The 25,547-nt window shown below is 43.4% G+C and overlaps 1 protein-coding gene across 1 annotated transcript in view; it reads right to left on the reverse strand.

Annotated features, from left to right (window-relative positions):
- LOC133380727 (contactin-4-like) overlaps positions 1–23,247 on the reverse strand; it is a 604,583-nt gene extending 581,336 nt beyond the window's left edge. The window contains exon 1 of the mRNA XM_061618571.1: positions 23,167–23,247. The gene's annotated coding sequence lies outside the window, so the exon portion shown is untranslated. The remainder of the gene's footprint in view (positions 1–23,166) is intronic.
- Between the last annotated feature and the right edge of the window lie 2,300 nt (positions 23,248–25,547).

A 25,547-nucleotide genomic window follows, 5' to 3' on the forward strand; every position in this document is an offset into this window, starting at 1 on the left:
CTCACTGCTATTGCATCACTTGATCTTGCTAGACTCAATTAGTCCCTGCCCAGTCTTTTCCGCTTCCTGTTCTCTCATTTGCTTTTGCCTTCACTGGGAGAGGGTGAAAAAACAAGTGGCCCCAAATAGAGAACACAAGGCAGGCAACGAGTTCATCAGAAATTAAGTCTGAGTAATTAGTGTTTTATAAATGGGGAAGGGAGAATAAGGTATTGTGACTTGCTCAAAGCTACCAATTATGTCTGTGGCCTCAATGGGACATAAACATAGGTCCAAGTTTAATTCTTGAAGAAGACAGTGTTGGTTCTAAATGTGGGCATCCACGGAAAGAAACCCAAGCTACTTTGTGAGATGGTGACTAAACAACAGAAATATATGTGGCTTTAGGCAAACAAAAAGTGGCTAGAAGCACTTAGTTTCCCATTTTATTTATTTATTTCCTGCCCTTCCTCCAAGCAGGAGCCCAGGGCGGCAAACAAAGTGCTAAAACACTTTAAAACATCATAAAAACAGATCTTAAAAATACATTAAAACAAAACAGCATTAAAAACATTTTAAAAAACCTTTAAAAAAGGGTTAAAAACATTATTAAAAAATATTAAACAATTCTAACACAGACACAGACTGGGATAGGTCTCAATCTAAAAGGCTTGTTGAAAGAGGGAAGTCTTCAAAAGGTGCCAAAAAGGTAACAGAGATGCAGCCTGCCTAATATTTAAGGGGGGGATTCCAGAGGGTAGGTGCTGCCACACTAAAGGTCCGTTTCCTGTATTGTGCAGAACGAACCTTCTGATAAGATGGTATCTGCAGGAGGCCCTCACCTGCAGAGCGCAGTGATCGACAGGGTATATAAGGGGTAAAACTATCTTTCAGGTATCCTGGTCCTGAGCTGTATAGGGCTTTGTACAGCAAAACTAGAACCTTGAACTTGGCCCAGTAGCAAATGGGTAGCCAGTGCAATTCTTTCAGCAGCGGGGTAACATGATGGTGTTACCCTGCCCCAGTGAGCAGTCTCACTGCCGCATTTTGCACCAGCTGCAGCTTCCAGACCAACCTCAAGGGCAGCCCCACACAGAGTGCTTTACAGTAATCCAACCTGGAAGTTACCAGTGCATGGACAACAGTGGTCAGGCTATCCTGGTCCAGAAACAGCTGCAGCTGTCTCACCAGCCGAAGCTGGTAAAAGGCACTCCTAGCCACTGAAGTCACCTGGGCTTCTAGTGACAAAGATGGATCCAGGAGCACCCCCAGGGTACAGACGGGCTCTTTCAGAGGGAGTACGACCCCATCCAAAGCAGGCAACTGACCAATTATCTGAACTCGGGAACCACCAACCCACAGCACCTCAGTCTTGCTAGGATTCAGACTCAGTTTATTGGGCCTCATCCAGTCCACCATTGAGTCCAGGCACCGGTTCAGGGCTTGCATGGCCTCTCCCGATTCAGATGTTAAGGAGAAATAGAGCTGGGTATCATCAGCATACTGCTGATACCTCGCCCCAAATCTCCTGATGACTGTTCCTAAGGGCTTCATATAGATGTTAAACAGCACTAGGGACAAGATGGTACCCTGCGGCACCCCACAGCACAGCTGCCAGAGGCCGAAAGACAGTCACCCAATGCTATTCGCTGAGAGCGACCTTGGAGATAGGATCGGAAACACTGTAAAACAGTGCCTCCAATACCCAGCTCACCAAGTCGGCCCAGAATGATACCATGGTCACTGGTATCAAAAGCCGCTGAGAGATCAAGTAAGAATAACAGGGTCACACTCCCCCTGTCCTCCTCCTGATAAAGGTCATCCATCAGGGCGACCAAGGCCGATTCAGTCCCATAACCAGACCTGAACCCAGACTGGGATGGGTCAAGATAATCTGTTCCATCCAAGAGTACTTGCTGCGCCACAACACTCTCAATCAGAAGGGGGTATTTGCAACCGGTCGGTAGTTGTCATAAACCAATGGGTCCAGGGTGGGCTTTTTCAGGAGTGATCAGATGACTGCCTCCTTCAAGGCGGCTAGAACCACTCCCTCCCACAAAGATGCATTGACCACACCCTGGAGCCACTCGGTCAGACCCCCTCGGCAAGCTTTAATAAGCCAAGAAGGGCAAGGGTTGAGAGGACACGTTGCTGGCCACATCATCGGAAGCACCTTGTCTATGTCATCAGGCCACATCAACTGAAACCATTCCCAAGAAGTTGCAGGAGACGTTGCACAGGACACCGCATTGGGGGCTACAGTACATGTGGAGGGGGCATCAAGACTGCTATGGAGGCGAGCAACTTCACCCTCAAAGTGCCTTGCAAACAATTCACAGTAGGCCTCCGAAGGGTCTAAAACTCCATTTCCTGGAGTTGATGTCAACAGACTCCTGACCATATGGAAAAGCTCCACCAGATGGCTACTTGAGGATGCGATGGAGGCAGAGAAGTGGGCCTTCTTCACCACCCTCACTGCCACACAGTAGGCACAGTTATTATGTTTTACTCATGCCCGATCATCCTCAAAGCACGTCTTTCGCCACTTGCATTCTAGCTGTCATCCAGCCAAGGTGCAAGCCAGGCTCCATAGTGCCAGAAAGGGCTCTCGGTGGCAACCATGTCAAGAGCCCCATCTGCCTCGCTGTTCCACAGCATGACAAGGGCTTCAACAGGGTCACCTGCTCTATCTACTGGGATCTCCCCCAGGGCATTCAGGAATCCAGTGGATTCCATTAGGCTCCGGGGGTGGACCATCCTAATCTACCCACCACCCCTGCAGGGAAGGATCAGAGTCATAAGTCTAAACTTCACGAGGAAGTGATCTGACCATGACAATGGGGTGACATTCACTCCCCTATCTCCAGACCACCCTTTCCTCCATCTGGAGCAAAAACGGAGTCGAGGGTGTGCCCTGCCCTATGTGTTGGTCCAATAACAACTTGAGACAGCCCCATGGTCGTCATGGAGGCCATGAAGTCCCGTGCCGGAACACAAGAGGCAGCCTCAGTATGGACATTGAAATCACTCAGCACTATCGTTCTGGGCTCCTCCAACGCCACAGCTGAGATTATCTCCACCAGCTCGGTCAGAGAAGCTGCCGGGCAGCAGGGTGGATGGTACACCAGCAGCAATGTTAGTTTACAGTCTCTGTGGCCCAACACCAGGTGCAGGCCCTCACAGCCAGCTCCAAGACAGAGTGGTTTCCTGGTGACAGAGATGGAAGTTCTGTAGACCCCAGCAACCTTTCCCCCCAGTCCCTGCAGCCTGTGCTGGTGTTGCACAGAGTATCATGTGGACAAAGCTGGGTCAGATCAACTCCTACAAGCTCACCCACCCAGGTCTTGATAATGCACACCAAATTGGCACCTTCATCCACAATCAAGTCATGGATGAGAGTGGCTTTATTATGTACCGATCTGCTGTTAAACAACAACACACATAGGCCAGTGGGCACAGCAGATGAGCAATAAGGAACCCATCCATGAGAGGAGTGGCAGCAAGGAACAAGGCGCAGATATCCTTGCCTTCACCTTCTATGGTAATTGTCCTGCCCAGAGTGAGAATCATGAAACGGAGATGAGACTAGAATTAATTCCTGTTTTATTAGAGTAACATCGAAGGCAAGGCGTCTCATAGATTTAGCTAACTAGCTCACTGTAATCCCTAACTAGACTACTCAAGCTTACATTGCAGCATGTAACTCAGCACCCTCATCAGGGGGCGCAGGCTTAAGTAGGAAAGGTTTTTGCTCGTAATCTCTGACTCCTGCTTGGACCTCCCTCTGGCCAAGCTTGTTTTCTCGGCAGCGTGCACAAGGTGACAGAGGGCATGCACACGTCTGCTCAACAGACAGTCTAGACTCCTTGGGTGCTGGCTCCATTGAAGGGGGAGGAGGCGTTTCTGGCAGGGAGGCATTTGAAGGGCCAGACAAGGAATCCTGGGGTGAAGTTGGCGCACGTGCGAGGTCTTGCTCCAATGGCTCTCCTGGGGCGCTTGGCAAGGGAGGGGTCTCCACATGAGCGGGCAAATTTCCAAAGAGTGGTTGGTCGTGTCTCCTCCTCCCAGATCTTCAGAAGCATCCTCCACATCTGACAACTCTCCCACCTGCAGAGCTGGGGGTGCGCCCTCGAAGAGCTCCCCCCCGAGTCACTCTGCACTGGAAAAGGGCCCTGGGGGTCACCCACCTCCTGATTCAGGCCCCCCTGGGGCTCGACTGTAATTCATCACATCCCCATGGCTATACTTCCCTCTGCCCATAATCACTGAAATTGGGGTGGCATCACCCATGTTCCTCCATACTAACACTCCTCCTAAACACCTAATATGGGCCCAACACGAGCCCACCAACAAAGCCTGCCGGAGCAAATTATCCCAATAGGCCTCTGCGAGGATTGGGAACAGTCACACCAATTCAAACTTTTTCACACAGGGCCCATCTACTCCCCCGCCTGTCTCACACCCAGGGAGGGCCAGCCTTCTGCCAGTTAGAGACTCTCACTCTGAAGGCATCTGGTGACTTTCTCCTATCAATCAGTTCACTGCACAGGCTCCCACCCTGTGCAGGAACTACACACGCACCACACGCCCTCCCCACCACCAGTCTCCTCTAGACTGGTTTAACAGAGAACACATTAAAAAACAAGAACAAGTAATAGAAGGGGGTAGCGCCCTCGCCCTCGGGACTCCCTAAGGGGCTCCCCTTTGGTGGCGACCCCACTGTCGGTGGACCCACCGCCCAAGGACAGCTGGGCTTTTATGCCTTCTGGCCCAGCCAGTGTCAGCTCTACACTGCATCAGCAGTGTCAGGGGGGGCTGGAAATTCCTGGGTCTTTGGCAGGGAAGGAAAGTCCTTAGCCAGCAGTCGGGTTGTAAATCTGCCAGGCCTATCCGAAGCGTACTTGCCAAGTCAGAAGTCCAGAAGCGAGGTCAGTGGAGGTCCGGGATCAATTGCCAAGGAGGTCAGTCAAAGAGATGCTGCAGGGAAACTAGGTCTACACAAAGCCACGCCTGACGTTGCAGTCAGCAACAAGCTGCAGCCAAGGTGTGCCTTATAAAGAGCAAGGTTGACAGCAGGTGTGAGTCCTCAGCGTTTGGGCCTTAAGGAGACAGGCCTGCCTCTCTTCTGCCTGACCTTCTGCTGTCTACGTTCTGCAGGTGAGGGGGGAGTATCCTGTTCACTGTCTGTGTCTGGCTGCAGGGACTCTGCTGTATCTGGGGTGCTCTGCAGCTGAGGGGGAGAAGGAGCTGGATTCTCAGGAGGCTCCTCCGTGTCTCCTTCTGAGTCTGCTGCTCCTGGGTCTGCTGCTGTTACTCCCGAGTCGTCCTCATCTGAGGAGTCCTCTGACAGGGCCATGACAGCCAGCAGCTGTTGCAAGAGGCTGTGAGATTAACTGCAGCCTCTCTCTGGAGCAACGGGTAAGCAGGGGGTCCCAGTCCTTGCAGCACTTACCAGGGACTTCAGCTGTCTGGACAGACAGCAGCCCAAAGGAGCTAATAGCAAGCACCCAGATGCCAGATACTCACTCCCAGGGCAGGTCTTCTTCAGTCCCCTAGTGCTGCAGCTATTCCCTGTTTTCTAACCAAGATTCCAGAATCACATTATCTTGTGAATCACTCTAACCCCTTTTCTCTGTGTATTCAAGTGTCACATGCTGAGATTTTAAATCCATGGGTTGTATTCAACTAAGTTGAACATTCCATTAGTGCAAGGATTTTTCTTTGTGCAACAGAACATTCTGCCCCTGTCCTCTCCCTGCATGCCACCCTAAATCTATTCTGGGGATTCCCTCAACCCGCTGGAGCAGATTTGGAGATGGAGTGGGAAATCTCCTTGTGCTAGCACTAATCCTTGCACTAGCACAACTATGTAGTTGAACCTATATTAGTTGAACTATTTAGTTGAGCCAACCTATATTTCTATCATTTTCTAAAATTCATGAGCTTGATCAAAATGTTTATTTTTTAAATTTGCTTTCAGTGTGCACAAACACAATAATGTACATCAAGAGAACAAAGCATAATGAAGAAAACAATATCCAGCGATTTCAAATTTGACCATTCTTTGGCAGTCTTCCAAGGATGTTATAAGTGCATAGAAAACTATGACAACATTGGAATCTCCAGTCCAATATAAGTATAAAACAGATTACTACTCTTGACCAAATTTCCAAGTTTCCTAACTCCTCTATCTGATGTAAGTCCATACAGAACAATTTCTACCTTCACCCTCTCTTCCAAAGCTTTCAAAAGGCAGGTGCAAGTGTCAAATCAAAGTTTTGTTGTCTGGTGTACTGGATGAAGAAAAACCATTCTGAGTAGAAATCAAGTATGTTACCCTTGCCACATTTTTCTGCCTTAGCAATTTGCCAGAGTCTGCTGTACCAGTTCTCCACTGTCAACCTGCTTGTATTCCAGGTTTTGTGCATGGTTCCCTCTGAGCACTCTGATTCAGACCAGGAGTGGGAGGCACTTAAGGACAAGGACTTGGAATGGGAGTATGTGGGGATGAGACTATGCTGCAGAGACCTCTTGACACAGCCCCCCCTCCTGCAATCCCTGGAGGGGACCAGATCTGCTGATGAGGCGGGAGACCCAGGGGCTGTTCCTTCCTCACCCGTGGAGCTGGAGGAGGGCTCAGGAGCATGACCTGCTTTAACACAGTGGGAGGATTCAGAGGGGGAGGTGGGTCTGCTGTCTCCCAAGGAAAAGTAGCACAACAAGAGAAAATAGAAGATTTGACCCCCTGGGTGGAGCTCCCTCCTACATACTAGTAATTTTCTCAGGGACAGGGATTCTCGCAGGTAGGTAGGCATTCTCTACCTCTGTTTAAAAGCTTGGTGGGTAGGCGGGATGTAAATGAATGAATGAATGAATGAATGAATGAATGATAAAACCTTGGCTCTTGCTCCTTTGCAATTCCTTTGCCTGGTAAGTGTTGGAAGTGGGGCAAGAGCAACTCCAGTTTGGGTTCTTTTGTTTGTATTTCAGAAGCAAGATAGAGTTAGGGTCCTTCAGCTGGCTAGGCTTGCCTATCTTTCCTTGTGCTGTTCTCTACGTAACTTCCTTCCATTGTAAACTGATATGTTCAGGAAAACTTATCTGCCCCTCCTTCCTTTTGTCTTCTTCTTCGACTGTCCGAGGAGAGGAGACATCTTTGTCTTTGCTCTCTCTCCTGAGCCATGAGGCAATACCCACGTCTGGGCATTGCACCTCCAACTTAGTTAGTTAGAACTAGGCATGCCTTTCCTGTCTACTATGTATTTCTATAAATAAAGCAGCTTTTCTTATTTTACTAAGTCTTAAGTCTCAGTTATCTAAATGCAGCTCAGACTGTTGAGTATCTCTGCTTACATATACATAGTTCCATAACAGTAAGAATATCTCGCCTGAACAGACTGAATTGGGGGGCTTCTGCAAAATGCAAAGGCAGCCACCAACTCAAAAGAAGGATTAGACAAATTCATGGGGAAGACTATCAATGCCTTCTATAGTCATGATGGCCATACATTACCTCCAGTATCAGAGCCATTAGGCAGCCTGTCTCTGAATACCAGTTGCTGAGAAACATGAACTGGAGAGTGCTATTGCACCAAAGTCCTGTTTGTGGGCTTCCCATATTCAGCTGGTAGCCACAGGATGCTGGCCTTGCTAAGCCATTGGTCTGATCCAGTAAAGCTGTCTTCATGTTTTTTAAATGGGATAGAACACAGAATCAGGCCAGGCTAAGACACGGGGCTGTGTTCAAAGTTTAGGCACAAGAGCAGATAGCCCTGAAGGTAGCTTCTGCACTTTTCTAGCAGGTACTTTTCTTCACAGCTCATCAGGGCACACTCCTCTCTTAGACTCACTATGCAGAAACTGTGAAAGTCAGTACAACATGTGCTGATTTTTGTTTTGTTTTTGTAGTAAGAGAGCATGAGGTAACTGAAAGAGACTCACGTCATCCTGCTTCACTTTGGGTTTGGAATGCAGCGGCTTAAACCCATATTTAGGAACAAGTTCCTGGTCAAAAGCCCTTGAACCTCTAGCCCTAGTGATAAACATCTTACACAGAATTCTAACATTTGTTTTGAAATTGGCCTTTCTATTCAATAACCAGATAAATGATTGAAACCTACATAATGATGCCAGTAAACTGTTATCTTAAGTGAGAGGATATGACAACAAAAGTCTGTGTGACTTCTTCACTTTTTTGGTAACTTATTCTACCATTGAATACAGATAATTATTTCATTTATAGCCCTAGCTATGCAATACCTCACTTTAAATGTGTAGAAACAGTGAAGAACGTATATGGTTATGCCAGATTTTTCGTTACATTTGGCTGGTTTGTTTTCTTCCTTCGATGAACTTGTACAGACAAGCAATAACTGCACTATTTCTATATTTAGTGCAGAACAACACTGGCTATTCTGACCTATTCAGCAAGGCAATTCCTCCCCCACCCCCCAGATAACCTTTAATGTCATTCTATCACTGTATTGTTGGCTCAACATTCCCTGGCAGATGTGGGATGACCCACCAGCTCTTCATTAACTGCAGCTGCAGCTTCTTTCTTTTTGTTTGAGCAAAGTATCCAGAGAGCAGTTTATAGTCCTTAACCAGTCCTTCAAGTTGAATATCAATGCCACGTTGTGAAACATTCATGAGGATGTAGTCAGACTTGGTGGGGCAAGCATTTTATAATACACAACTTGCAAAGGGTATGTTTCCAGAAGTCCCTGGCTCTTTTGCACAGCTCTAAAGCACTTCTGACTTGCAGGAAACTGTATGATGTACATAATTGTGATGTTGTAGCATCTATATCTATATGTGCAGTCTCTGAGTTGCATTTTGTGCTAAATAGTTTTGAAAATGCTGCATTATACTCTGACTAATTTTTGTTTTTATATACTGTTCTCTGCTTAGTTTCAAGAGCAAACAATATTACACGAGAGGTTAAGTACTATAATAAATTGGATTTGCCTCAGCAAGTCCTGGGTTGTGTCATGACAGGAACAGTACTCTCTTTTGAACTCTGAAACATACACATGCAGCTGAACAAAACAAATTATTTATGATATTTAAATAATATATTATATAGCATAAATAAATACAACAGAAGCTGACTTCAGTCCCCAGAAAGGTCTCCTATGTAAACTCAACTGAAATTAATGTGAAAACTTCTCAAAGAATGATGTTCCCTTTCACACATGATTTGTGCTGATTCGATGAGGATCCTCCACAATAATAATAATATTTTAAAGGAAGCTCTCATGAAATAGAATTCTTTGAGTCTGAAAGGTACACATACAAAAAAAACCTCTAAATGAAAGAGCTTTCCATTTACTAAACTAATTAGTTACCTTGTTCATAAATAATCACACACCTAGTGACAAAAGTTGTTTTGATAAATCTCTGTGACATATTTATTTATTTATTTATTTTATTTCATTTTTAAACCGCCCATAGCGAATAGCTCTCTGGGCGGTGTACAAAAGATTAAAAGTACAGAAATACAAAATATCACAATAAATAAACTGAAACAAAGAGATTTAAAATTGTAACATTAAACGCATTAAAATGCCTGGGAGCATAGCCAGGTCTTAACCTGGCGCCGAAAAGATAGAAGCGTCGCGCCAGGCGTATTTCTTCGGGGAGGCTATTCCACAATTCGGGGGCCACTACAGAAAAGGCCCTAGATCGAGTAACTGTCCTCCGGGCTTCCCGATGGGTTGGTACCCGGAGGAGGGCCTTAGACGCTGAGCGAAGTGTCCGGGTCAGTTCATAGCAGGAGAGGCGTTCCACAAGATACTGCGGTCCCACGCCGTGTAAGGCTTTATAGGTCAAAACCAGCACCTTGAATCTGGCTCAGAAGCAAATAGGTAGCCAGTGCAAACGGGCCAGAACAGGTGTTATATGCGCTGACCGGCTGGTCCTCGATAATGGACTGGATGAGAGCTAATAAACTGAGACTCAATCCAGACAAGACTGAGACACTGTTGGTGAATGCCTTCCCTGCCCAGATGGTGGATGCTTACCCTGTTCTGGATATGGATGTATTATTTTCATTTGAACTGTCTGAACTAATACAGGTTCATATATATGGATTAAAATAATTTTAATAGAGCATCTCATCTCTCTGAGATCCTCCAAGGGGATTAATTCCCTTTATAAGTATTGTGAATTTTGTTTATAGTAGTATACACATAAATGCAATTAGCTACTTTCCTAACTACCCTTCACTAGTTTCTTATTTTTAAATAAAAGCTATCAAGTAAGCATTTGCCTCACACAGCACTAGAAAGAGTGGCTTATTCTAGTATTTCCAGTATGATTCTAAATACTATCTCCAGAACTGGGTTTGTTTTAAAGCTTGGTCAGTGATGCTATTAACGTGTTCAGTCATAAAAAGTTGCTAGAGGCAACAACATCTCTAAACATCTTTTTCACACTACAAGCTATTCAAGTTTCATAGTAATTTATTCGGCCACTTACCTGCAAACATGACAGCTGCTCCTGAATTTGTCCCAGTGTTGTTGATATTTTCCCCACTCATACACATCTCTCCCATCCTCCTCTGGAAACTATTTCCCTGCATTTCATTTGGCCCTAATGAGATAAGGCTTCTTTTGCCTTATTTACATTTTCTTTCCAATGTCAATACACTTTACTGGACAGCAGCAAGCATTCTGCCAGGCATTTGAATGTCTTTCCACTGATATAAGGGCTTCTGCCTGGTGAGCCTTAAATCTGTCTTCTTGACTCTCCTTTGCCAACAGCCTGAGATAGCATGCTTCTGTAAATTATGCCATTTCCTCTAAAATCACAGTAAGAGATACTTTATTTCTTTGTAGCCCCTTTAATATTTTCTTCTCAGCATTAAATCACAAACTTCTCTTTACTAAAAAACCAACTGATGCAAGAACAACTTCTTATCTGGGACAAACATCACTTTCAGTCCTCAGACAGCAAGCATGTGAATTGCAAGTCAGAGGGGTCTAGCCTCCTTCTCAAATCCTTGCACATATGTTATATTTGAGATGCCTACCATTGGCTTATACCATCCAATACAACCATTTGGCACACAATCAGAATAATCCTCTAAACAATACTGAATATCAAAAATTGCCAGAGTTGCTAATTTAAAAGCATAATTTGAGGTTGGTGTAATCAATATGGAGATGCAAGACACGGAAATCAACAATTTAAAAGCAATCAAAGATTCAGGTGATATAATCTGAACAACCAAAAGGCTGTCTGTATAAAGGTATATTTCCTTTTAATTTAGAAATGCATTTCCAAGATAGATAGAAAGAAAGCAAATGAGGGGGAGGGGTCTTACTAGGTTAACCTGCATCAATGCTTCCACTTAATAGGTTTGCTACTGTCAAGCAAATATATTGATACTAAGGAAATAAAAGCAAATGATTTTCATATACTGCATCAATGCACATAAAATATTTAACTGTCTCCTGGCTCAATAGGCTGCGGTGTGGATACTTAATCAGGGGCAACATTAGCCTCCTATTCTCATCAAACAGTAAGGGGGAGAACTAGCTCTAATTATTTTGGTAGAGATAATCACATGGCACAGCATCATTCTAGAAATGTAAACTATCAAAAGAAATTAACATTCTGTTCTTTTACAATACTGCTGCATTAACACTAACTGCAAGCAAGCACACGCATAGAGAATAAGATGCATCACAAATACATTCCCTGAACGTTATTTGAAGTACAATCTTAAACACATTTACTTTCAACGTGTGTCCCATGAATTTCTGGAGGTTTAATTCCAAGTAAGTGTGCTTCGGAGCACAGCCTAAGGACATATATCATCATTTCCACATGTAATGCATCAAGAAATAGGTCAGATATAAATATGTGTAAAGTAAGGTCTTATAAGAACCAGAGACTTCAAAGAATGTGCAGGAAGTTTCAAAATCAATGTAACATGTAAAATGCTTCCTTAACATTTTGACTGAGGACAAAAATAGTGTGCCAAATTTGCTAAAAATAAGGGGTTGTATCCAATGTTAGTTCTACTCAGAGTAGACCCATTGAAATAACTAGCATGATTAACTTGGGTCAATTAATTTCAACGGCTGCACTCTGAGTATAATTTAGTTGGATATAATCCAAGAGCTCTACCGAATTAGGGATGCACAAGCATTCCCTAATTCACCCTCCACGAGGCTGGATTCCAGCTGAGTGTGTGCAAAACCAGGACAGATTCACTCAGTGTGGTGGAGATACAGCAATAGTCTCTTGGCAGACGTGTTGTTGCTGCTTGTCTTTCAGCAACAAGATGGGAGTTGTGGGGTGCACCGGTAAGAGTGCCAGATTGCGTCCACCAGTGCAGCTGCATAACCCTGACCTCGCAGCTGCCCCCCTGCCTGCCCCAGTAAGTGGCAGTGATACTTCTACTGAGAGGCTATTGCTGTAGCTCTGCCCCACCTGGTGAGCCACTCCTATGCAAAACACTTCTGGGTGCCTGAGCACCTGCCTCTGAAGCCACATCTTTCACCAACCCAGCCTCCCAAGGGTCTGCCACACTTAATTAGAAATAAGAAGAGGGAGGCGATGGAGACAGCTTAAGTTCCTGGGTGATGAGGAGTCCCGGTGCCCTCACTGCAGGGAAAGCATCTTCTGTTGAGGAGCTGGATCTCTTCCACCACCTCTCCTTCTCCTGATCCATGCAGTATGATGAACTCTTAGGAAAGGAGATAGAGGGAGTATCTGTGCTGGTGTTAAGACACAGGTTGACCAAGGTCTTTCTTAACCCAAAATGACTTGTGATTAATTGTAAAAGGGTGCTCCTTTTTACAAACTCATCTAAGAACATAAGAACATAAGAAGAGCCTGCTGGATCAGGCCAGTGGCCCATCTAGTCCAGCATCCTGTTCTCACAGTGGCCAACCAGGTGCCTGGGGAAAGCCCGCAAGCAGGACCCGAGTGCAAGAACACTCTCCCCTCCTGAGGCTTCGGGCAACTGGTTTTCAGAAGCATGCTGCCTCTGACTAGGGTGGCAGAGCACAGCCATCATGGCTAGTAGCCATTGATAGCCCCGTCCTCCATGAATTTGTCTAATCTTCTTTTAAAGCCATCCAAGTTGGTGGCCATTACTGCATCTTGTGGGAGCAAATTCCATAGTTTAACTATGCGCTGAGTAAAGAAGTACTTCCTTTTGTCTGTCCTGAATCTTCCAACATTCAGCTTCTTTGAATGTCCACGAGTTCTAGTATTATGAGAGAGGGAGAAGAACTTTTCTCTATCCACTTTCTCAATGCCATGCATAATTTTATACACTTCTATCATGTCTCCTCTGACCCTCCTTTTCTCTAAACTAAAAAGCCCCAAATGCTGCAACCTTTCCTCGTAAGGGAGTCGCTCCATCCCCTTGATCATTCTGGTTGCCCTCCTCTGAACCTTTTCCAACTCTATAATATCCTTTTTGAGATGAGGCGACCAGAACTGTACACAGTATTCCAAATGCGGCCGCACCATAGATTTATACAACGGCATTATGATATCGGCTGTTTTATTTTCAATACCTTTCCTAATTATCACTAGCATGGAATTTGCCTTTTTCACAGCTGCCGCACACTGGGTCGACATTTTCATCGTGCTGTCCACTACAACCCCGAGGTCTCTCTCCTGGTCGGTCACCACCAGTTCAGACCCCATGAGCGTATATGTGAAATTAAGATTTTTTGCTCCAATATGCATAATTTTACACTTGTTTATATTGAATTGCATTTGCCATTTTTCCGCCCATTCACTCAGTTTGGAGAGGTCTTTTTGGAGCTCTTCGCAATCCCTTTTTGTTTTAACAACCCTGAACAATTTAGTGTCGTCAGCAAACTTGGCCACTTCACTGCTCACTCCTAATTCTAGGTCATTAATGAACAAGTTGAAAAGTACAGGTCCCAATACCGATCCTTGAGGGACTCCACTTTCTACAGCCCTCCATTGGGAGAACTGTCCTATTCCTACTCTCTGCTTTCTGCTTCTTAACCAATTCCTTATCCACAAGAGGACCTCTCCTCTTATTCCATGACTGCTAAGCTTCCTCAGAAGCCTTTGGTGAGGTACCTTGTCAAACGCTTTTTGAAAGTCTAAGTACACTATGTCCACTGGATCACCTCTATCTATATGCTTGTTGACACTCTCAAAGAATTCTAATAGGTTACTGAGACAGGACTTTCCCTTGCAGAAGCCATGCTGGCTCTGCTTCAGCAAGGCTTGTTCTTCTATGTGCTTAGTTAATCTAGCTTTAATAATACTTTCTACCAGTTTTCCAGGGACAGAAGTTAAGCTAACTGGCCTGTTATTTCCGGGATCCCCTCTGGATCCCTTTTTGAAGATTGGCGTTACATTTGCCACTTTCCAGTCCTCAGGCACGGAGGAGGACCCGAGGGACAAGTTACATATTTTAGTTAGCAGATCAGCAATTTCACCTTTGAGTTCTTTGAGAACTCTCGGGTGGATGCCATCCGGGCCCGGTGATTTGTCAGTTTTTATATTGTCCATTAAGCTTAGAACTTCCTCTCCAGACCAAATGTCCACCTAGTCCAGCATCTTGATTCCCACAGTGGATAACCACATGTTTCCAGTTAGCCACAAAGTGGGACATGCGGGCAACATCCCTTTCTTGTTGCTGTTTCCCAGAGAGGTTCCATACAAACAGCAATCCCTCAAATAGTAAACTCAGATGACTGAGTCCCAACAGAACTGGAGTAAAAATTGGGCCAATGAGAATAAATGGGAGCTATTCACATTATTAGGTAATGACCAGGCCATGCAGAAATCCAAAACATTTTTAAAAACCCAAAAGAGAGAAAACTTCCTCCCTCTCTCACACACACACTATCCCAGAGATGGGGGAGAGAAGGTAAGTAAACTGTTCTGCTTGAACCTTATACAACTTATCCTGGAGGGAGCATGACTGACTGGAATCTTTAACTAGTAGCAGGCTCCTCTAGTCATGAATAATAGCCACTGTTAAACCATGTCTAATTTATCTTAGGCCATCACTACATAATGCATTGCATGAAGAAAGATTTTCTTTTTGTGAGATAACTGTGTGCATGAAAGAACAAGGTAGATGGCCTATGTTTTTACCCAACTGTATTTGTTAGAGATCTATATTTTGATGGACATATTTATCTTTCCCCCTTTGAGACATATTCACTTTGTGAGCCATCTGAAACTTTTTTGCCATTCATTGGTGAATCATTACCCATTGTGAAAGTTTATCTCCAGAACATAAGTTGAAGGCTAGTAACTAAGTAGAAGGCTAGGAATATTTCTGAGTTTTGGAGGAGGAAGCAACACATTTAATCATAACATTCATTCCTTGCCTTCTGCTTCTGTTGTAAATGGAGCCTAGTCATCCTGGCCTGAGTGAGAAATCCCTTTTTTCTCCTCCTACCTAGATTTCACAAGAAATAATACCATATCTTGTGACATTTTAGGGCTCTCCAACACTATAGGGTCCCTGTTCACCTAGCTGGAATACAAAAGATAGTTTCTCTTCTACAGAATTATCTTATTTTTAGATGTTGTAAATTGTAGAATATCAAAGCATGAACATGTCCTCATTACGGTTGACAGGTCAGAAGCATCCCAATGTCATGGGGCGGGCCTGAGTGATGTCACAGGGCGGGCCCCAGTGATGTCACGGGGCAGGCCCAAGTGATGTCATTAAGCATGATACATTAAGCATCAATCACAGTTGCTTGGAGCATACAATTAAAAAAAAAATCTGACTGGAAATTAAGCTAGACATCTTAGCTAAAAGATGGAGCCTGGGTAGGGAACATTTAATCTAGCCTACAGTAGGGCCTCGCTTATATGGCGGGTTAGGGACCAGGCCCCCGCCATAAAGCGGAAATCGCCATAAAGCGGAACCCATAGACTATAATGGGGCCGTCATGCGAAAATGATGTGGAAACGTCGCAAAACATCGCAAAAGAGCAAAAATCGGCTTTAAAATAAAAAACGAAAGCCACCACATTAGCAGAAAGCCGGGAAGCGAAGGGCCGGGAAGCGGAGCCCTACTGTACTTGCTTTCGGCAAGAAGCATTTAAGTGCCTTCAGGCCAGGCCAGTCACCAGAAGGTCACTGCAGATTTTGGGGTGGGCACCCCCCAATTACTTATTTTTCCTGTATGACTTTTTCTGCATTGTATAGATGTCCTCTTCTGTGCCCTGCGCCCAGCAGAAGCTCTTAGCCAGGTGGGACGCAGTGGCATTTTGTAGAGGACACCCTCCCCTTTCCTGGGGTACATGATTTGTGCTGTCCCAGAGCAGATTTTGAGGTGGGCACCCCCAGTTACTTATTTTTTTCTATGTGTTTTTGTCCATTTTGATTTTGCATTGATGCACCCGTGCATGCCCGTTGCCCAGCAGAAGCTCTGGGCCGGACAGGATGCACTGGCATCTCATAGAGGACACCCTCCCCTTTCCTGGGGTATATGATTTGTCCTGGCCCAGAACAGAGTTTGGGGTGGGCACCCCCAGTTACTTACTTTTTATGATTTTATGACATCATTATGTATTTATAATATCAGAAGCCTGATGATTTTGATTGCATAAATGTATTGTTATTCTTGATGGGGAGAGTCCACTGATCACAGTGATATATCATACAGGGTACCCCAACATATATTTTGGGGTTCAGAGACATGTTAAGTTTGGTTTGAAGTTGCTGTAGTTGTCAACTCTTCTTTTTTAATGTTTTGAACTTTCAAGCAAATAAGGAACTGGGAACTAGGAACCAACTTCAGCATTGTATCAGTTAAATAGATTAAACAGTCACGGGGGGCGGCTAACGTTTTGGTGTATATCTCGGGAACCAGACCACCTAGAAACTTAATTTGTTTTTTAAAATTGAAGCTGAGAGTCCGGAGATTAAGGGGTGCTAGCCGGAGAGCCGGAGGGTCCCCCCAAAAACCAGAGACTCTGGCCGAAAACCGGAGACCTGGTAACTCTAGTCATGCTACTGTTTGTGCTCTGAAGTCCCATGGACTCTATGAAAGGTAAGGAGGGTCTACTTTTGCCAGCCATGCATGTTCATAATGCTGGGAGGGAGGGGAACAAGAAAGGAAGCACTGGATATTTTTCCAGCCAATCTGCACTTCTCCCACCGGTGCAGAATCCAAGTTTTGTTTTGAAAACTAGCAGGTACTTTTCAGGGGAACTTCCAAAGGGTTGTGGATAATTATTTCCTTCTATAGCACACACTGTACAGAATTTGGTCATTTAAATGGCAACCCGATTAGTATTAAATAGGTGACTAAGCACAAACTGTCACTTCTCACATTCTCTCACTTTAAGTTTGTATGGTGTTACTGAGGATCTTGGTTCAGTTGCCATGCTGCACAAGCCCCAGAACTATATGCAATGGGTGTGGACTTGCTGCAAGTGCACAGAGGAAGAAAACTTCAGCATACACTGGCTGCCCTCATTGAAAAGAGATCACTTGTATGTGCACAAATCCCAAATGTATGCTAAGGCCTAATTAGGTACCCACACTTTTTGCAAACTGCCAGCACAAGCACAAGCCTCTATTTGGTCCTCATTAGCCCTGACTGACACTACCCCATTGGGTATACTAATTTGCAACTTCTTAGAGTAAGCCCTGTTCCCACATGGGACACTTATTTTATTTATTTAAAATATTTCTATCCCACCCTTCTACCAGGACACTCAGGGCGGCTACAATAAAATAGCACACATATATAGTAAAATACACAATAAAAACACAAACATTACAGTAAATTAAAATGCATAAAATACAATTAAAATACATAAAATGCATTATGCATACACATACACACACATACAAACATGTATATATGTTCATACACATATAAGAGAGTGAGAATAAAAGAACTTAAAAGATAAAAATAAAAGATAAAAAAACTTTAAACATTGTCAGGCTCACCTGTCAGTTCCACTTCCATCAATAAAAGTGTAGATATGATGTTCTAATGAGCTCTTGCCCCTCACCTTTGCCACCCAGGATTGCCAAACCAGTCTGCAGCAGGAATTTTATTCTGTTATACCGGCAGTAACATAGCAAATCCACATATTGTTTTCCAGTGTCCCTTCTGCCCAGCCTCATCCTTCGTTTAATCACAATTTGTTTCAGGTGGCCTCTCCCCTCAGGAACCCAGGTCTTTAACTGTGTGTCCCCACAACACTATTGTGTCCAGTTTGTTCATATTATCCAGGCTTTTTCACAGTTCAGTCTTCATGGGCTCATGCCTCAAAGAGACTGTTCCAAACTGATCCCCACGAGTACAAGTGTGCCAGGTACTCACCTCATGTCTCCTACACCATTCCCTTGCCTATTTTCCATGTTTGTTATTTTCCTCAGGTTAGTCTGGAATCTTAACGGGGCTCAAATCTTGCATTCCCTTTTAAATAGCTCTCTACTTTTTGAACTGCATTGGGGATGTTCTAAATAACCCAGGTTGTTTGTTTGTATGGAGCCGGCATACCTCCAATCTCCCAATGATGGCCACTGTCCTGAATGATCCACAATCTACTTTTTAACATTAGCAGACTGTGACATATATCTACAAGATTTGTGCTTCAAGAAAAACTCACCTATACAGCCATGACCTTTCTGGTTACAAATCAGGAAACCAGCTCCCTTCTCTCAACTCAGAAAATACTTTTTTAGTGTTTCATTCCTTCATTTTCTCTGTTTCCTCCATTTCATAAATCTCACTATTCTTCTGCCTTCATATGGTCCAAGCTCATGTCATTTGCATGTCAGCATACCTTCTGATGTGTCTAGATCTTTACTTCAACACCTGGGTCCCTAGTACCATACCCAATTCCTTATATGGCAACTGTTGATTCTCCACCTCTGTCTATCAGAGAAACAACTTACTTATAAATTATTGTTCCTAGCAACATAGGCTGGATAGCCTATGCATATTTCTACTTAATCTATCCATCAAGTCATTCTGTAAACATTGTATTTATCACCTTGAGCCACAAAGTCTTTTTATTCTATTGATTGCCATTTTGTCTCTGTACATTTTATTTGAACCCAGATTATTAAGCAATAGTGGTGTAGTGCAATTTCTCTCTGTGGCATACAACATTCTCCTGATTAAAGACCCCAACACACCTTCATGATCATACATATAATTTATGTGTTAGGTTAATGTCCAGCGCCGCTTGTCTGCGAAGCCTGGCTGGGTGGTGCTTAGTTGCGGCTAGTTGGTGAAGCCGCAGCTGCCATTTTGAAGATGGGCAGCATCACACGTCGCACACAATACACGAGCGTGACGTGCTGCGTGAAGGGGCAGAGTGACAAGAGGCTATTTAAGCCCATGCTGCCCCTCCTTCCTCCTCTTTGCCTTCGAGACACCCACCCTGCCCGCCCTCTTTTATTGGTGTGATCATGGTCACTTCGGGACTGAGTAGAAATTTTTATCCTGCCCACCCTAGTTGGCGGGCAGGTTTTTTGCCTACTCCACACTATGAGAGGAGGAGGGAATCGGGTTAGGGGGAGTCTCGATTAATAGGTGAATTTTGCTAATTTGGCTAATCTGATGAGCTAAAAGGAATACTCCAAATGAGGACAAGTTGAGTTTTGGATGCGGTAAGGTGCGGTAAGGAAATTAGGTAAAGATCAGCTAGGTGGCCCCCTTAGGCACCCTTGGAGGTGATTGGTAGTTCCAGAGGCCTGTTTCTCTGTTTCCCGAGGGCAGGATATGGGCTGCTTTTGGGGCCAACTTACCTCATCCACCACAGGGTTGTGCGGCCCCAGGGGGTGGTGATGCGGGAAGGCCCCCCTACTCACCTACAAGGTGTGGCCAGGGCAAGGGGTAAGCAAAAAGGGGGGCTTGCCCTTTGCCCCAGCAGGGGCTGGTCACCCAAGAGCTGTGGGGCAAGCTGCTTGCCTAAGGTTTAGTCCCGCACCTAGGTTTACCCTCTGCAGGTTGCTTTAATGGGTTTTGTTATATTTTAATAAAGTGGCCCTTTGTTTCAACCATAACTGCTGTTGTCTGTGCTTTATTTCACACATCGGCCACAAGTGTGGTAACAACGGGCATGATATGTGGGGGTAGTTTAATTAAAATTTCTTCTTTTTTCTGGTTACATTGACAGATTTCAGTGTGATAAAAACAGAGAAAAATATTAATGTCACTGTTTTAAACACAGGATTATAGGAGGCAGTTTTCAGTACTATTACACTGAAGAATTGTCTGGAGTTTATGTAACCAATGACACTGATGAAATCAAGAGAAACAAAATTGCTACCCTGAATAAATGAGCAGGGGAGTTTAAAGACACAGAATGGAAAGTCAAAACACAAGTTTAAAGACACATGATGCAAGTATCATAAATATCTGTATTCCTAATCTTCCTCTCAAAAAACTTCAATAAGGCTCTGCTTGTGTCAACATTGTTCTTCACCAAATATTATCTCTTTGCTATTCCCAAAGCTATTCACATTTGATATTACAACCTGAACCAAAAACAAGAAGGTCTTAAGGAACCTCAAAGACTAGCAAATTTAGCACATTTTATCAGCTATTCCATTTTGTTAGATGCATTAAGAGGACTCTAATCTACAAATGCTTATACTCCAATAAGCCTTTCAGGTGCCACAAGATTCTTTGTTGTCTTTTTACTGCAACAGACTAACATGACTACCCTTTTGAATGTTGTCATCTGAATCAAATTCCAACTACAAAATAGCATTACCCATTGCTGTTATGACAGTGGTTTACACCAGTACACTTGACAATATGACTGTGCTGTTGCTGGGGCATGTTCTGAAGCACTGATTTAACAGTTTTCTTTTTAATTCCTTTTTTTACAAATTTCTGAACCTGTGGATCCAATTCAATTTTTGTTTTGTTTTATCTGACAATAAGGTTTTGCTGGCACTCTCTAATGTCAGCTATTTTATACACAATATGTAACATAAGCATAGCTTTTAATCCCATCAGGGCCATTCAATACTATCTTGGACTGTTTTTTACAGCTGTCACCTATATCAGATTTTCATTCATATAAAAACAGAGGCATTAAGAAGCTCTGATCTTCAAATTGTTTCAAACAATTGGAAACCAATGTAAGCTTACTAAGACCACAGAACTACAAATATTTAAAGTCTTAACAATGACTGTGAAAGTTGCAATGTAAGTCATAAAAACCATCAGCTCAGGTTACCGTCCTCTCTTCTTTTCTCATTTAAAAGAGAATTAAAGTATGTGACCTGGATAAATCATGTTCCATGCAGTGGCTTTAGAAAAAGTTGTTATTTTGCTCGATTTCTGCTGCCTAAATATGGTTTATTAGGAGATCAACTATGATCACCATTACCCCTACCCACACCTTCATCCACCCACACACTGTAAAAGAAGACAAATAGAATTGTCTTATATTTTTAGTGTATAAGTGTGTGCATATATTTGCAAAAGGTTTGACAAGATAACTAAGCATGTTAGTTTCATTAAAATGATGTCTAACAGAGCAGTATCATATTTCACACTATATTTGCTTCTAATTGTTATACAAATGCTTAAATTACAAATTTGCCGGGAAAATAAATTACTGTAATATTACTGTAAGCTTTCTATAAAACAAATATTCAATGAAAGAGCTTTTTTGTTTTGAAACAAAGGCTGACCCTTCTTTCAATTAGAAGAAAGTGCTTACGGAAGCAGTTGCTGAAAACAATCAGCTTAAAAAAATACATTTATTTATGCATATTTAATTCAGACAAACCCTTTCCATGGAGCCAGCCACTATTAAACGGAAATATTACCATACATCTGGAAGCCAGAATAACTCAGGTACATTTGGGCTGGGGTGAGTGGGCAGTCAGAAATGGAGAAAGAAGAGAGGCTACAATCATTTTTTCCAGTTAGTTTCTTTAGTTTGCTCCCAAGCCCCCCAGGATGTTTTCTGTACTACCGCAACCATCTATTGTGACACTCTTCTTTTCCTTCCGCAATTCACATCAACCAAACCTAATGAGAACATACTCTGTCCTCGACAGTGAGACACTTCCATACTTTACAGCCTGTGGTTCTGCTCTGCTTTGAAACTTATTGCCTATTCAGGAATATACATTTATATATTTGCATTCCAGTAGGTGCCTTCTGCACCACATGGTTTCATTCAACTTGTGTAGTATACCAGCTTTCAAACAGAGATGGCTTAAAATTACTTGTCCCGAAACAGGCTTGAACCCTAGAACAATAGGCTTCAGGCTACCACAATTTGTATATTTTAAGGTCAACTATCACTGGAAAACAAGGGAGCCCCAAAACATATGTTATGGCTACGCACCATTCTTTCCCATTCAGCACTGAATATGAAATATCACAACTTGCTACAACCTGTCATTTATAAGACAGTTGCAAAACTCATGCTGCACTGCTATTTTAATGCAGTTGTACTTTTATGCCTATAATAAACAAAATGAGCCAAGCCATGTAAGTATTAGGGATTAAGATGCTGTTAAGTGTTTTGTAAGAAGAAGAATTCTATTTAAAAATACAGTATGTTGAAACAAAACCCAAAGCAGATAAATGCATCCCAAAATTGCATAATAGTTCTCATATTTGAACTCAAAATTCAAATCATAAACAAAATATACCACTTATTGATTTATATATAAAACACCTCAACATTATAAGTAATATTATTATGCCTATTCTGCACACTGTTATAGTCTACATTTTGTCAGAACAACTAGTCTGCCACTACACTGTTTTCCCCTCTCCTATTATGGCATTAATTGAAATTTTAATAGGCATAACTAGAAACTGTAAGACCATATCAAATGAAAGATAGATGCTTTCTGATGACCCCTAGAAAATGCTGATTTGAAGAAATGGCATTTCCCCCTTTACTTTGTTCACTAATATAGAAATAATAGTTTATAGAACACATCCAAGCCACACTTCAAAGCAAAACATCAAGCGATGTAAGTAGATTTTGTTAAAGTCACAAAAGAAACCCCAGCCTAAAAAGTCAAGTTATTTGTTTACTTGAAACAATAATCAGTTGCCTGTATTTTACATGGCCAAAGGAATCTGCACTCTGTACACAGTGCTGCCTGCTAAATTCAACAAAGAGCACTAGAACAGAAATTTTTATGTAGCTGGCAAAGTCACACTCACTCACATGCAGCTATGGAGGAAAAACTGGTACTTACAGAACTGTAAAATAAAATGTCCCAGTTTCTCTTTTACATGTTACAGCAAATCAAACAAAGATCTCAGCTCTCATCAAGTCAGTACTTCCACTGCACTGATCAGCCAGGCAGAACAGGCCCTTATGGATTGTGTATGCAGCTGGGAGATAATGGAACCATATTCTCAGCTGGGACTGGAGATGCCTAACTGCTATCTACAGAGCTCTGTATGCCTGCTCCCTGGCATTAATCAGGAAGTACAGTGCTACACTGCTTTATGCCTCCCCCTCCCCCAAGGACCTGCACAATTAACACATGAATCAAAGATGCACACATTCAGAGACCTTGTACACATAAGGATATATAATCCCAGTTCAGGGATATATGAACACTAGTTAATTTTGTTCACTGATCAAGAATATCAGACTTCTTCTTAATTAAAAGCATACACAAGGCAAACACACACACCTGCACACACACATGTATATGGTTCCTGGACTTCAGTAACACTGTAATCCTGCTATGACCACATAATAGACCATTACATAAATATCTGTAATTAAACTGAATACTTTCTACATACAGCAGGTGCTGCTGCTACAAAACCAGATGTCTGTGTCAGGTCTTTCCTGCAGCCCTGTTTTAACTGTTGCAGGGAACTCTTCATGGTACATCATTTTCCGCCTTTGTGGTAATATTTGTACTCCTTCCAAACTTAATAATTTGCAAGCTAAAAGTGGGGGTGTCCATTTAGTAAGAGGTTGGTCAATGACCAAAATAAGTAAATCTGAATCTAGCCTATTTTGTTGTATAAAGTAAGAAAATTATTCTTCATGCATTTTAATATAATAGTGCCATATTATTTGCATGTGTGTGGTGTAGTGGTTAAGGTGCTGCACTACGACCTGGGAGACCAGGGTTTGAATCCCCACACAGCCATGAAGCACACTGGGTGACCTTGGGCCAGTCACTGCCTCTGAGCCTCAGAGGAAGGCAATGGTAAACCCCCTCTAAATACCTCTAACCATGAAAGCCATATTCATTGGATCGATTTGAAGGCAGTCCATTTCCATTTTTTTACTCAAGCTCAAAATATTGTCGCCAATGTGTGACATGTTGGGATTGTCTACATGTCCTGTCCCTTAAGATAATTTTAATTTTTTAAATATGAAGCATAGTGCATTATAATCTAAAGCACAAATAAATTATATAACATATTCTGGCCCGCTTGCATTGGCTGCCTGTATGTTTCCGAGCTCGCTTCAAGGTGCTGGTTTTAACCTATAAAGCCTTACACGGCTTAGGACCACAATACCAGATGGAACGCCTCTCCCGGTACAAACCCACCCATCCACCACGCTCAACATTAAAGGCCCTCCTCCGGGTGCCTACTCCCAGGGAACCTGGGAGTCTGGCAACAAGGGGGAGGGCCTTCTCAGTGGTGGCCCCCAAATTATGGAATGATCTTCCTGACATGGTGTGCCTGGCACCAACACTGTTATCTTTTTGGCACCAGGTCAAGACTTTCCTCTTCTCCCAGGCATTTTAGCAGAGAGCTTCAGCTATGGGGCTGTATACAAATGCAATAAATAAATAAATAAATAAATAAATAAAATAGAACATGAATGTTCTCCAACATTGTGAAGCCCTGTTTGCACCTTGGTACTAAGGACAATAAAATAGGCTGGTCGACAGCTACAGTGCAAGTGGTGAAAGACATGCTGTGAGGCTGATCGGGCATGAGTAAAACGTCATAACACTACCTACTGTGTGATTATGAGGACAGTGAAGAAGGCCCACTTCTCTGCCTCAATCGCATTCAATGGAGCTTTTTCATATTGTCAGGGATCTGCTGACATCAGCTCCAGGAAATGAGTTGTAGACCATTCAGAGGCCCATTATACATGGTTTGCAAGGCAACTTGAGGGTAAAGTTGCTCACCTCTGTAGCAATCTTGGTGCCTCATTCAAATCTATGGTAGACCCCAGTTAGCTGTCTAGTGCAATGTTTGTTGCTACTTCTTGGAATCAGTTTCAGGATGTGGCCTAATGACGAGGACAAGGTGCTTATGACAATGCAGCCAGCAACATGTCCTCTTGACTCTTGCCCTTCTTGGTTTATTAAAGCTTACCAAGGCGGTATGACCAAGTAGATCCAGGGTGTGATCAATGCATCTTTGCGGTAGGGAATGATCCCAGCCGCCCTGAAAGAGGCGGTGATCTGACTGCTCCTAAAAAAAAAGCCCACCCTGGACTCAGGGTTGTGGTGCAGCTATTGCAAGTACTCTTGGATGAAACAGGTTATCTTGGCCCATCTCAATCTGGGTTCAAGCTTGGTTATGGGACTGAATTGGCCTTGGTTGCCCTGATAGATGACCTTCATCGGGAGAAGGACAGGGGGAG

This window comes from Rhineura floridana, chromosome 3 (assembly GCF_030035675.1).
Source record: "Rhineura floridana isolate rRhiFlo1 chromosome 3, rRhiFlo1.hap2, whole genome shotgun sequence".
Taxonomy (NCBI): domain Eukaryota; kingdom Metazoa; phylum Chordata; class Lepidosauria; order Squamata; family Rhineuridae; genus Rhineura; species Rhineura floridana.